This window comes from Oncorhynchus keta, chromosome 24 (genome assembly GCF_023373465.1).
Source record: "Oncorhynchus keta strain PuntledgeMale-10-30-2019 chromosome 24, Oket_V2, whole genome shotgun sequence".
In the NCBI taxonomy this organism is placed as follows: domain Eukaryota; kingdom Metazoa; phylum Chordata; class Actinopteri; order Salmoniformes; family Salmonidae; genus Oncorhynchus; species Oncorhynchus keta.
Window position 1 is genome coordinate 10,224,488 of NC_068444.1, and position 14,472 is coordinate 10,238,959.

At 42.8% G+C, this 14,472-nt stretch overlaps 1 protein-coding gene and 1 long non-coding RNA gene across 25 annotated transcripts in view; one reads left to right on the plus strand and one right to left on the minus strand.

Annotated features, from left to right (window-relative positions):
• LOC118402710 (histone acetyltransferase KAT6B-like) overlaps positions 1-14,472 on the minus strand; it is a 114,478-nt gene that overhangs the window by 36,242 nt on the left and 63,764 nt on the right. The window lies entirely within an intron of this gene.
• Positions 10,563-14,181, plus strand: LOC127911355 (uncharacterized). 18 transcript variants are annotated; one of them, XR_008077937.1, is made up of 5 exons: positions 10,563-10,618; positions 11,703-11,750; positions 11,832-12,088; positions 12,137-12,265; positions 12,718-14,178. It is a non-coding gene; the product is annotated as an uncharacterized LOC127911355 (long non-coding RNA). The 18 variants fall into 18 exon arrangements; XR_008077938.1 differs by lacking the exon at positions 10,563-10,618 and adding an exon at positions 10,651-10,699 and having other exon boundaries at positions 12,718-14,181; XR_008077936.1 differs by lacking the exon at positions 10,563-10,618 and adding an exon at positions 10,731-10,842 and having other exon boundaries at positions 12,718-14,181.

The following is a 14,472-nucleotide window of genomic DNA, read 5'->3' on the forward strand; positions in this document are numbered from 1 at the left end:
GTTACAGTCAGTCGCCAAAGAGCCTGTTAGTCACAGTAACCAAACAGCCTTTTACAGTCAGTCACCAAAGAGCCTGTTAGTCACAGTAACCAAACAGCATGTTACAGTCACAGTAACCAAAGAGCATGTTAGTCACAGTAACCAAAGAGCATGTTACAGTCACAGTAACCAAAGAGCATGTTACAGTCACAGTAACCAAAGAGCATGTTACAGTCAGTCGCCAAAGAGCCTGTTAGTCACAGTAACCAAACAGCATGTTACAGTCACAGTAACCAAACAGCCTGTTACAGTCAGTCACCAAAGAGCATGTTAGTCACAGTAACCAAACAGCATGTTACAGTCACAGTAACCAAAGAGCATGTTAGTCACAGTAACCAAACAGCCTTTTACAGTCAGTCACCAAAGAGCCTGTTAGTCACAGTAACCAAACAGCATGTTACAGTCACAGTAACCAAAGAGCATGTTAGTCACAGTAACCAAAGAGCATGTTACAGTCACAGTAACCAAAGAGCATGTTACAGTCACAGTAACCAAAGAGCATGTTAGTCACAGTAACCAAAGAGCCTGTTAGTCACAGTAACCAAAGAGCCTGTTAGTCACAGTAACCAAAGAGCATGTTACAGTCAGTCGCCAAAGAGCCTGTTAGTCACAGTAACCAAACAGCATGTTACAGTCAGTCGCCAAAGAGCCTGTTAGTCACAGTAACCAAACAGCATGTTACAGTCAGTCGCCAAAGAGCCTGTTAGTCACAGTAACCAAACAGCCTGTTACAGTCAGTCACCAAAGAGCATGTTAGTCACAGTAACCAAACAGTCTGTTACAGTCAGTCGCCAAAGAGCCTGTTAGTCACAGTAACCAAACAGTCTGTTACAGTCAGTCACCAAAGAGCATGTTAGTCACAGTAACCAAAGAGCATGTTACAGTCAGTCACCAAAGAGCCTGTTAGTCACAGTAACCAAACAGCATGTTACAGTCAGTCGCCAAAGAGCCTGTTAGTCACAGTAACCAAACAGCATGTTACAGTCAGTCACCGAAGAGCCTGTTAGTCACAGTAACCAAACAGCATGTTACAGTCAGTCACCAAAGAGCCTGTTAGTCACAGTAACCAAACAGCATGTTAGTCACAGTAACCAAACAACCTGTTACAGTCAGTCACCGAAGAGCCTGTTAGTCACAGTAACCAAACAGCATGTTACAGTCAGTCACCGAAGAGCCTGTTAGTCACAGTAACCAAACAGCATGTTACAGTCAGTCACCGAAGAGCCTGTTAGTCACAGTAACCAAACAGCATGTTACAGTCACAGTAACCAAACAGCATGTTACAGTCAGTCACCGAAGAGCCTGTTAGTCACAGTAACCAAACAGCATGTTACAGTCACAGTAACCAAACAGCCTGTTACAGTCAGTCACCAAACAGCATGTTAGTCACAGTAACCAAACAGCCTGTTACAGTCAGTCACCAAAGAGCCTGTTAGTCACAGTAACCAAACAGCCTGTTAGTCATAGTAACCAAACAGCCTGTTACAGTCAGTCACCAAAGAGCATGTTAGTCACAGTAACCAAAGAGCATGTTACAGTCACAGTAACCAAAGAGCATGTTACAGTCACAGTAACCAAAGAGCATGTTAGTCACAGTAACCAAAGAGCCTGTTAGTCACAGTAACCAAAGAGCCTGTTAGTCACAGTAACCAAAGAGCATGTTACATTCACATCAGCGGTGTATAATCAAACATGGTGGATCATAAGTTCTTCATACAGCAGATGGGGAGCGGTGTTCTATAGTGTTAGTGTGTGTTCTGTAGTGTTAGTGTGTGTTCTATAGTGTTAGTGTGTGTTCTGTAGCGTTAATGTGTGTTCTATAGTGTTAGTGTGTGTTCTATAGCGTTAATGTGTGTTCTGTAGTGTTAATGTGTGTTCTATAGTGTTAGTGTGTGTTCTATAGCGTTAATGTGTGTTCTGTAGTGTTAATGTGTGTTCTATAGTGTTAGTGTGTGTTCTATAGCGTTAATGTGTGTTCTATAGCGTTAATGTGTGTTCTATAGCGTTAATGTGTGTTCTATAGCGTTAGTGTGTGTTCTATAGCGTTAGTGTGTGTTCTATAGCGTTAGTGTGTGTTCTATAGCGTTAGTGTGTGTTCTATAGCGTTAGTGTGTGTTCTATAGCGTTAGTGTGTGTTCTATAGTGTTAGTGTGTGTTCTATAGCGTTACTGTGTGTTCTATAGCGTTAGTGTGTGTTCTATAGTGTTAGTGTGTGTTCTATAGCGTTAGTGTGTGTTCTATAGCGTTAGTGTGTGTTCTATAGCGTTAGTGTGTGTTCTATAGCGTTAGTGTGTGTTCTATAGCGTTAGTGTGTGTTCTATAGCGTTAGTGTGTGTTCTATAGCGTTAGTGTGTGTTCTATAGCGTTACTGTGTGTTCTATAGCGTTAGTGTGTGTTCTGTAGCGTAGTGTGTGTTCTGTAGCGTTAGTGTGTGTTCTATAGCGTTAGTGTGTGTTCTATAGCGTTAGTGTGTGTTCTATAGCGTTAGTGTGTGTTCTGTAGCGTTAGTGTGTGTTCTATAGTGTTAGTGTGTGTTCTATAGCGTTAGTGTGTGTTCTATAGCGTTAGTGTGTGTTCTATAGCGTTAGTGTGTGTTCTATAGCGTTACTGTGTGTTCTATAGTGTTAGTGTGTGTTCTGTAGTGTTAGTGTGTGTTCTATAGTGTTAGTGTGTGTTCTGTAGTGTTAGTGTGTGTTCTATAGTGTTAGTGTGTGTTCTGTAGTGTTAGTGTGTGTTCTATAGTGTTAGTGTGTGTTCTGTAGTGTTAGTGTGTGTTCTGTAGTGTTAGTGTGTGTTCTATAGTGTTAGTGTGTGTTCTATAGTGTTAGTGTGTGTTCTGTAGTGTTAGTGTGTGTTCTATAGTGTTAGTGTGTGTTCTGTAGTGTTAGTGTGTGTTCTGTAGTGTTAGTGTGTGTTCTATAGTGTTAGTGTGTGTTCTGTAGTGTTAGTGTGTGTTCTATAGCGTTAGTGTGTGTTCTATAGTGTTAGTGTGTGTTCTATAGTGTTAGTGTGTGTTCTATAGTGTTAGTGTGTGTTCTAGTGTTAATGTGTGTTCTATAGTGTTAGTGTGTGTTCTATAGTGTTAATGTGTGTTCTGTAGCGTTAATGTGTGTTCTATAGCGTTAGTCTGTGTTCTATAGCGTTAGTGTGTGTTCTGTAGTGTTAATGTGTGTGTTCTATAGTGTTAGTGTGTGTTCTGTAGTGTTAGTATGTGTTCTGTAGCGTTACTGTGTGTTCTATAGCGTTAGTGTGTGTTCTGTAGTGTTAGTGTGTGTTCTATAGTGTTAGTGTGTGTTCTGTAGTGTTAGTGTGTGTTCTGTAGCGTTAGTGTGTGTTCTATAGTGTTAGTGTGTGTTCTATAGTGTTACTGTGTGTTCTATAGCGTTACTGTGTGTTCTATAGCGTTAGTGTGTGTTCTATAGCGTTAGTGTGTGTTCTATAGTGTTAGTGTGTGTTCTATAGTGTTAGTGTGTGTTCTATAGTGTTAGTGTGTGTTCTATAGTGTTAGTGTGTGTTCTATAGTGTTAGTGTGTGTTCTATAGTGTTAGTGTGTGTTCTAGTGTTAGTGTGTGTTCTATAGTGTTAGTGTGTGTTCTGTAGTGTTAATGTGTGTTCTGTAGTGTTAATGTGTGTTCTGTAGTGTTAGTGTGTGTTCTATAGCGTTAGTGTGTGTTCTATAGTGTTAGTGTGTGTTCTATAGTGTTAGTGTGTGTTCTATAGTGTTAGTGTGTGTTCTGTAGCGTTAGTGTGTGTTCTATAGTGTTAGTGTGTGTTCTATAGTGTTAGTGTGTGTTCTGTAGTGTTAGTGTGTGTTCTGTAGTGTTAGTGTGTGTTCTGTAGTGTTAGTGTGTGTTCTGTAGCGCGTCTCAATTCGGAAGTAAATGGATTTGGTTTTAATGTGCTCATAAGGCATATATCATAATGTATATATCGTAATATCATAATGTGTATCATAATGCATATATCAAAATGTATATCATAATGTACATGATAATGTATGTGTCATAATATATACCATAATGTATATAATAATGTATATAATAATGTATATCATAATGTATATCATGTATATATCATAATGTATATCATGTATATCATAATGTATATATCATAATGTATATCATGTATATCATAATGTATATATCATAATGTATATCATAATGTATATCATAATGTAATATCATAATGTATATCATAATGTATGTATCATAATGTATATCATAATGTGTATATCATAATGTATATATCATGTATATATCACAATGCATATATCATAATGCATATATCATAATGTATATATCATAAATGTATATACCATCATGTATATAATAATGTATATCATAATGAATGTATCATCATGTACAGTTTAAGTCAGAAGTTTACATATACATTAGACAAATACGTTTCAACTCAGATTTCACAATTCCTGACATTTAATCTGAGTAAAAATTCCCCGTCTTCGGTCAGTGAGGATCACCACTTTATTTTAAGAATGTGAAATGTCAGAATAATAGTGGAGAGAATGATTTCAGCTTTTATTTATTTCATCACATTCCCAGTGGGTCAGAAGTTTACATACACTCAATTAGTATTTGGTAGCATTGCCTTTAAATTGTTTAACTTGGGTCAGGCGTTTCGGTAGCCTTCAACAAGCTTCCCACAATAAATTGGGTGCATTTTGGCCCATTCCTCCTGACAGAGCTGGTGTAACTGAGTCAGGTTTGTAGGCCTCCTTGCTCGCACACACTTTTTCAGTTCTGCCCACACATTTTCTATAGGGTTGAGGTCGGGGCTTTGTGATGGCCACTCCAATACCTTGACTTTGTTGTCCTTAAGCCATTTTGCCACAACTTTGGAAGTATGTTTGGGGTCATTGTCCGTTTGAAGACCCATTTGCGACCAAGCCTTAACTTCCTGACTGATGTCTTGAGATTTTGCTTCAATATATCCACATAATTTTCCTCATCTCTCATGATGCCATCTATTTTGTGAAGTGCACCAGTCCCTCCTGCAGCAAAGCACCCCCACAACATGATGCTTCCACCCCCGTATGTCAAGGTTGGGTGTTCTTCGGCTTGCAAGCCTCCCCCCTTTTTCCTCCAAAAATAACAATGGTCATTATGGCCAAATAGTTATATTTTTGTTTCATCAGACCAGAGGACATTTCTCCAAAAAGTATGATATTTTTCCCCATGTGCAGTTGCAAACCTTAGGCTTTTTTGTATGGCGGTTTTGGAGCAGTGGCTTCTTCCCTGCTGACCGGCCTTTCAGGTTATGTCGATATAGGACTCGTTTTACTGTGGATATAGATACTTTTGTACCCGTTTCCTCCAGCATCTTCACAAGGTCCTTTGCTGTTGTTCTGGGATTGATTTGCACTTTTCGCACCAAAGTACGTTCATCTCTAGGAGACAGAACGCGTCTCCTTCCTGAGTGGCATGACGGCTGCGTGTTCCCATGGTGTTTATATTTGCATACTATTGTTTGTGCAGATGAACGTGGTACCTTCAGGCGTTTGGAAATTGCTCCCAAGGATGAACCAGACTTGGAGGTCTGCAATTTATTTTTCTGAAGTCTTGGCTGATTTATTTAGATTTTCCCATGATGTCAAGCAAAGAGGCACTGAGTTTGAAGGTAGGCCTTGAAATACATCCACAGGTACACCTCCAATCGACTCAAATGATTAGCCTATCAGAAGCTTCTAAAGAAAGCCATGACATAATTTTCTGGAATTTTTCAAGATGTTTAAAGGCACAGTCAACTTAGTGTATGTCAACTTCTGACCCACTGGAATTGTGATACAGTGAATTATAAGTGAAAATCTGTAAACGATTTGTTGGAAAAATGGCTTGTGTCATGCACAAAGTAGATGTCCTAAATGACTTGTGTCATGCACAAAGTAGATGTCCTAAATGACTTGTGTCATGCACAAAGTAGATGTCCTAAATGACTTGCCAAAACTAGAGTTTGTTAACAAGAAATTTGTGGAGTGGTTGAAAAACAGGTTTTAATGACTCCAATCTAAGTGTATGTAAACTTCCAACTTCAACCGTATATATCATGATGTATATAACATAATGTATGTATATATCATGTATGTTACATAACGTATATCTCATCTCTGAATGTGCGTATGAAAAATGTAATGATGTGAAACTAAATCACTAATTACGTAACCGCTTTCATGTGCTTAGTTATCCCACCAAGTCTGCGTCCCAAATGGCCCTCTATTCCCTATACAGTGCACTACTTTAGAACCATAGGGCTCTGATCTGAAGTATTTATAGAGAATATTTGGGTGTTGAGACAAATGACCATGAATTAAAAAGCCAATGTGGTGACAGCAGCAGTGTGGAGAATATGATGAAACAGCAATTTTGTTGAAAACCTAAGCAAGCAGATTTAGCATAAATTAAATAAAAAAAACACTTAAAAGTATGTATTATACACCAACAAAACAGAATGTGTTACAATAAGTGGAAATTATATACATGAACAAATCAATAATTACAGAGATTAGTTTGAGACTTAAGTATGAGTTTTAAATTATGTAGATGGCTTTCAAATGTAAACACTATTGCGTCTATACCAGAGTTGTGGACTCCAGTCACATGACTTGGAAATCGAGTCTGACTCGAGTCACACATTTTATCAAAATAAATTAACTTGAGACTTGGCGCCTAGACTTCAAACGGATTTCTTGAAATTAAAATCGGGCCAGGTTTTGTAACAGATTGGCTACTGAAAACGCAGTCTGGTCCTCTGATTGGACCAGCAAACTGTCACTCAACACAGGTCGGATGAGCGAGCAGAGATTGCCGATTTGCTGTCCAGCTATAGGATCGGGTGCAGCGTAAACATCACATTGTAGGGAGAGAGGATTGACATAATAAATAAATATGCAGCTCCCCAAAAAAATTGGTGATCACGAATATTACCTATTACTTTGCATGCTCACTAGCAATGGGGCAACAAAACAACAATTATTAACATATGCCGTCTGGTCTTTTGGCATGTACAAAATCCTTGAAATGTATAATTTATTTATGAAGCTTGTATTTTTAATTTCTTGTTTAAAGGATTCATTTTGTTTGTGGTGAAGAGGCATCATTAGGCGCGTTTCTCCACTTTCTCCAAACTCCCACCATTGGAGCCCTTTGTTCTTTGGTTGAAATGTTTGCTGGTGCTTTTGCACGTTTAAAGGCCACATGTGGGAAATCTATAGTTTATCTAATACTATCTAATAATTGATAGTGTTTCATCATTCCATCACCGTACGTTGGATTATTTCACATTTTCATTGACCATTTCTTACGCTCTGGGTGGGCGTGATGTTCAGTGTTTATTGAGGTAGAAGTTCTGTTCATTCAACAAAAGGTTTCCCTTGTTCATATTTCCCAGGTTTTGTCGGAGCTCCGTGTGTTTGTGTCGTCTGTCATTCTGGTCGTGTGTAATGGAAGCGGTAATGCCTCAGAGGACTACGCTAAACAGGCTGACTACACCGCTCGCGCACGCAAAATACATTTAGAAATCTGTGTTATTCAATTATTGCACCCAAACTGCTCACGAGCGTCTGCGTTGCCATAGGCTTAAATAGAAGTCAGTTCTATTTCTGACGCAGAAGTCCTGCCTCTCCCATCTCCTCATTGGTTTATAGAAGCAGGTACCCACGTGCCATCTCCTCATTGGTTATACCCACGTGGGTGACTGAAAGACTAACGAGGTCAGTGATGGTAACGCACCTAATTTATGAAAAGTTGCCAATCGCAATATAAATTCAAGAGAAGAAAAAGCCTGGAAGGTAAGAGAGATTATTAGAAACGATTCGGTTGACCATTTTATGTGTGGATTAATTGGCGGAGTAGAGAACCTTGTGCATTTCAGGTAAAATAACAACTCAATGTTTATATCCCAGGACAAACTAGCTAGCAACAGCAAGCTAGCTAAATAGGACAAATTAGCTAGCAAGTGCAAGCTAACTAGCTAAATTGCCATAAATGTTTTAATGCTTTTCGACCTGTTCCCAAATTAATTTAATTGGTTCAGAGTTTATGATATTTTAACCTGCGTGTCGTGATCGTGCTTGGTGTGGGCGGGACAAAATTAATTTATGCACGCTGGCACACGCGCTCAGTCGGGTTCCGTGTAAGTGCCCTGTGCGCCACGCTTTGGAGTCAGTATGTTGAATAAGATTAAATGTTTGTTCCATGTATGAATGGTGATGAAATATCATTAATAAATCATTAAGTCTGATTAAGAAGAATGTAACAATGGATGTGGAAATTGCCTTTTACATTGTAGAACCAATTGCCAATTGGGTAATTGTATTGTCCTGGGAAGGGCCAAGTGCTGACATGTACCTGTTGAGCTCCTGTCAGACTCCTTTTGGTTCCTCAAGGGGAACTAGGCAGTACAGTTTGGCCCTCCACCTGTGTCCGTTCAGTTATGACAGGTTAAACCTGATACAGAGGCTATTTCTTGTGGGCTATTGCCCATGTATATTTGGTAAATCTACTTGTATATTTTTATTTTATTTATTTCACCTTTATTTAACCAGGTAGGCTAGTTGAGAACAAGCTCTCATTTACAACTGCAACCTAGCCAAGATAAAGCAAAGCAGTTCGACACAAACAACAACAGAGTTACACATGGAATAGACAAACATACAGTCAATAATACAATAGAAAGCGTCTATATACAGTGTGTGCAAATGAGGTAGGATAAGGGAGGTTAGGCAATAAATAGGCCATGGTGGCGAGGTAATTACAATTCAGCAATTAAACACTGGAGTGAATAGATGTGCAGAAGATGAACGTGCAAGTAGAGATACTTGGGTGCAAAGGAGCAAAATAAATAACAGTATGGTGATGAGGTAGTTGGATGGGCTATTTACAGATGGGCTATGTACAGGTGCAGTGATCTGTGAGCTGCTCTGACAGCTGGTCCTTAAAGTTAGTGAGGGAGATATGAGTGTCCAGCTTCGGTGATTTTTGCTGATGCATATGTTCTTTTGCATATGTTGATGATATTGCACTTTCATCATTGGATCAACAAGGCCTGTAACTAAATCTACATTGAGCACATCAACCTGCCTTGCCTTCTGCTGATTTCAGGCCCTTAAAGGGATACTATGGGATTTTCGCAATGAGCATGCTAGTTGCTACCCATAGACTTCCAGTCATTGTGCTAACGCTGATTAGCATTGGCTCGCGAAACTACCACCATCTTCCTTTATACAGGACAGAGGCATAAATATAGTATTCCCTTACTTCATCTGACTCTGGGAAAGTAGATAAAGGGCCTCATTGTCAAAATTCAGAAGCATGCCTTTAAGACTGTTGCAAGTTGGGCCTCCTGAGTGGTGCAGCGGTTTAAGGTGTCACTACAGACCCAGGTTCGTTCCCAGGCTGTGTCACAACTGGCCGTGATCGGGAGTCCCATAGGGCGGCGCACAATTGGCCCAGTGTCATCCGCGTTAGGGGAGGGATTGGCCAAGGGGGGCTTTACTTGGCTCATCGTGTTCTAGCGTCTCCTTGTGGCGGGCCGGGCGCCTGCAGGCTGACCTCGGTCATCAGTTGAATGATCATTTGCTCACGACACATTGGTGCGGCTGGCTTCCGGGTTAAGTGGGTGGGTGTTAAGAAGCGTGGTTTGGTGTGTCATGTTTCGGGGGACCCAAGACTCAACCTTCGCCTCCTGAGCCGTTTGGGAGTTACAGCGATGAGACAAGAACAAAATGAGGGAGAAAAAGGAGGTAAAATAACCCCAAAAATGTTATAAAAAGACTGTTACAAGGTCCCTATCATCAAAATGTATTGTAGACAAAATAATGAAAAGGGCCGCCTGGTAGCCTCAATACATAGACAAAGCTTTGTAGTTGAACCAGTTATTGCATGTGTAGATGTTTTTTTTTTTTTTTACTTGAGACGCGACTCGCTCTTAGAATGCACGACTTGGACTTGACTCCAGACTCGTTCCGTTCTACTTTGGACTTGACTCCAGACTCGTTCCGTTCTACTTTGGACTTGACTCCAGACTCGTTCCGTTCTACTTTGGACTTGACTCCAGACTCGTTCCGTTCTACTTTGGACTTGACTCCAGACTCGTTCCATTCTACTTTGGACTTGACTCCAGACTCGTTCCGTTCTACTTTGGACTTGACTCCAGACTCGTTCCGTTCTACTTTGGACTTGACTCCAGACTCGTTCCGTTCTACTTTGGACTTGACTCCAGACTCGTTCCGTTCTACTTTGGACTTGACTCCAGACTCGTTCCGTTCTACTTTGGACTTGACTCCAGACTCAGACCTTGTGACTTCAATAACAGTGACTTGGTCCCACATCTGTTAACAACCCCTTCAAATCCAATCCATATCTTAAAAATAAAAAAAATTGATCTTTGCCCTTTAGGTCCGGTTTCCCAGACACAGATTAAGCCCTGGACTAAAAAGCTCAATTGAGAATCTAAAATTGGAGCATGCTTCTTAGTCTAGGACCTATGACACCATACGATGGAGAGATATGAGGGTTTAGGGTTTAGGTCGAGGACAGAGGAAGCAGTATGAGGGTTTAGGGTTTAGGTCAAGGACAGGAGGACAGAGGAAGCCGTATGAGGGTTTAGGTCGAGGACAGAGGAAGCAGTATGAGGGTTTAGGGTTTAGGTCAAGGACAGGAGGACAGAGGAAAGAGGAAGCAGTATGATGGTTTAGGGTTTAGGTCAAGGACAGGAGGACAGAGGAAGCCGTATGAGGGTTTAGGGTTTAGGTCGAGGACAGAGGAAGCAGTATGAGGGTTTAGGGTTTAGGTCAAGGACAGGAGGACAGAGGAAGCAGTATGAGGGTTTAGGGTTTTGGTCAAGGACAGGAGGACAGGAGGACAGAGGAAGCCGTATGAGAGTTTAGGGTTTAGGTCGAGGACAGAGGAAGCAGTATGAGGGTTTAGGGTTTTGGTCAAGGACAGGAGGACAGGAGGACAGAGGAAGCCGTATGAGAGTTTAGGGTTTAGGTCGAGGACAGAGGAAGCAGTATGAGGGTTTAGGTCAAGGACAGAGGAAGCAGTATGAGGGTTTTGGGTATAGATCAAGGATAGAGGAAGCCCTATGAGGGTTTAGGGTTTAGGTCAAGGACAGAGGAAGCAGTATGGGGGTTTAGGGTGAGGACAGGAGGACAGAGGAAGCCGTATGAGGGTTTAGGGTTTAGGTCAAGGACAGAGGAAGCAGTATGGGGATTTAGGGTTTAGGTCGAGGACAGGAGGACAGAGGAAGCCGTATGAGGGTTTAGGGTTTAGGTCGAGGACAGAGGAAGCAGTATGAGGGTTTAGGGTTTAGGTCAAGGACAGGAGGACAGAGGAAGCCGTATGAGGGTTTAGGGTTTAGGTCGAGGACAGATGAAGCAGTATGAGGGTTTAGGGTTTAAGTCGAGGACAGGAGGACAGAGGAAGCAGTATGAGGGTTTAGGGTTTAGGTCGAGGACAGAGGAAGCAGTATGAGGGTTTAGGGTTTAGATCAAGGACAGAGGATGCAGTATGAGGGTTTAGGTCAAGGACAGGAGGACAGAGGAAGCAGTATGAGGGTTTAGGGTTTAGGTAAAGGACAGGAGGACAGAGGAAGCCGTATGAGGGTTTAGGGTTTAGGAAGAGGACAGAGGAAGTAGTATGAGGGTTTAGGTCAAGGACAGGAGGACAGAGGAAGCAGCATGAGGGTTTAGGGTTTAGGTCAAGGACAGGAGGACAGAGGAAGCCGTATGAGGGTTTAGGTCGAGGACAGAGGAAGCAGTATGAGGGTTTAGGGTTTAGGTCAAGGACAGGAGGACAGAGGAAGCCGTATGAGGGTTTAGGGTTTAGGTCGAGGACAGAGGAAGCAGTATGAGGGTTTAGGTCAAGGACAGCAGGACAGAGGAAGCAGTATGAGGGTTTAGGGTATAGATCAAGGACAGAGGAAGCCGTATGAGGGTTTAGGGTTTAGGTCGAGGACAGGAGGACAGAGGAAGCCGTATGAGGGTTTAGGGTTTAGGTCGAGGACAGAGGAAGCAGTATGAGGGTTTAGGGTTTAGGTCAAGGACAGGAGGACAGAGGAAGCAGCATGAGGGTTTAGGGTTTAGGTCAAGGACAGGAGGACAGAGGAAGCAGTATGAGGGTTTAGGGTTTAGGTAAAGGACAGGAGGACAGAGGAAGCCGTATGAGGGTTTAGGGTTTAGGTCGAGGACAGAGGAAGCAGTATGAGGGTTTAGGTCAAGGACAGCAGGACAGAGGAAGCCGTATGAGGGTTTAGGGTATAGGTCAAGGACAGAGGAAGCCGTATGAGGGTTTAGGGTTTAGGTCGAGGACAGAGGAAGCAGTATGAGGGTTTAGGTCAAGGACAGCAGGACAGAGGAAGCAGTATGAGGGTTTAGGGTATAGATCAAGGACGGAGGAAGCAGTATGAGGGTTTAGGGTTTAAGTCGAGGACAGGAGGACAGAGGAAGCAGTATGAGGGTTTAGGGTTTAGGTCGAGGACAGAGGAAGCAGTATGAGGGTTTAGGGTTTAGATCAAGGACAGAGGATGCAGTATGAGGGTTTAGGTCAAGGACAGGAGGACAGAGGAAGCAGTATGAGGGTTTAGGGTTTAGGTAAAGGACAGGAGGACAGAGGAAGCCGTATGAGGGTTTAGGAAGAGGACAGAGGAAGTAGTATGAGGGTTTAGGGTTTAGGTCAAGGACAGGAGGACAGAGGAAGCAGCATGAGGGTTTAGGGTTTAGGTCAAGGACAGGAGGACAGAGGAAGCCGTATGAGGGTTTAGGTCGAGGACAGAGGAAGCAGTATGAGGGTTTAGGGTTTAGGTCAAGGACAGGAGGACAGAGGAAGCCGTATGAGGGTTTAGGGTTTAGGTCGAGGACAGAGGAAGCAGTATGAGGGTTTAGGTCAAGGACAGCAGGACAGAGGAAGCAGTATGAGGGTTTAGGGTATAGATCAAGGACAGAGGAAGCCGTATGAGGGTTTAGGGTTTAGGTCGAGGACAGGAGGACAGAGGAAGCCGTATGAGGGTTTAGGGTTTAGGTCGAGGACAGAGGAAGCAGTATGAGGGTTTAGGGTTTAGGTCAAGGACAGGAGGACAGAGGAAGCAGTATGAGGGTTTAGGGTTTAGGTCAAGGACAGGAGGACAGAGGAAGCAGTATGAGGGTTTAGGGTTTAGGTCAAGGACAGGAGGACAGAGGAAGCAGTATGAGGGTTTAGGGTTTAGGTCAAGGACAGGAGGACAGAGGAAGCCGTATGAGGGTTTAGGTCGAGGACAGAGGAAGCAGTATGAGGGTTTAGGGTTTAGGTCAAGGACAGGAGGACAGAGGAAGCAGTATGAGGGTTTAGGGTTTAGGTAAAGGACAGGAGGACAGAGGAAGCCGTATGAGGGTTTAGGGTTTAGGTCAAGGACAGGAGGACAGAGGAAGCAGCATGAGGGTTTAGGTCAAGGACAGGAGGACAGAGGAAGCCGTATGAGGGTTTAGGTCGAGGACAGAGGAAGCAGTATGAGGGTTTAGGGTTTAGGTCAAGGACAGGAGGACAGAGGAAGCCGTATGAGGGTTTAGGGTTTAGGTCGAGGACAGAGGAAGCAGTATGAGGGTTTAGGTCAAGGACAGCAGGACAGAGGAAGCAGTATGAGGGTTTAGGGTATAGATCAAGGACAGAGGAAGCCGTATGAGGGTTTAGGGTTTAGGTCGAGGACAGGAGGACAGAGGAAGCCGTATGAGGGTTTAGGGTTTAGGTCGAGGACAGGAGGACAGAGGAAGCCGTATGAGGGTTTAGGTCGAGGACAGAGGAAGCAGTATGAGGGTTTAGGGTTTAGGTCAAGGACAGGAGGACAGAGGAAGCCGTATGAGGGTTTAGGGTTTAGGTCAAGGACAGAGGAAGCAGTATGAGGGTTTAGGGTTTAGGTCGAGGACAGGAGGACAGAGGAAGCAGTATGAGGGTTTAGGGTTTAGGTCGAGGACAGAGGAAGCAGTATGAGGGTTTAGGGTTTAGATCAAGGACAAAGGAAGCAGTATGAGGGTTTAGGGTTTAGATCAAGGACAGAGGAAGCAGTATGAGGGTTTAGGGTTTAGATCAAGGACAGAGGAAGCTGTATGAGGGTTTAGGGTTTAGGTCGAGGACAGAGGAAGCAGTATGAGGGTTTAGGGTTTAGGTCGAGGACAGAGGAAGCAGTATGAGGGTTTAGGGTTTAGGTCAAGGACAGGAGGACAGAGGAAGCCGTATGAGGGTTTAGGGTTTAGGTCGAGGACAGAGGAAGCAGTATGAGGGTTTAGGGTTTAGGTCGAGGACAGAGGAAGCAGTATGAGGGTTTAGGGTTTAGGTCGAGGACAGAGGAAGCAGTATGAGGGTTTAGGGTTTAGGTCAAGGACAGAGGAAGCAGTATGAGGGTTTTGGGTTTAGGTCAAGGACAGAGGAAGCAGTATGAGGGTTTAGGGTT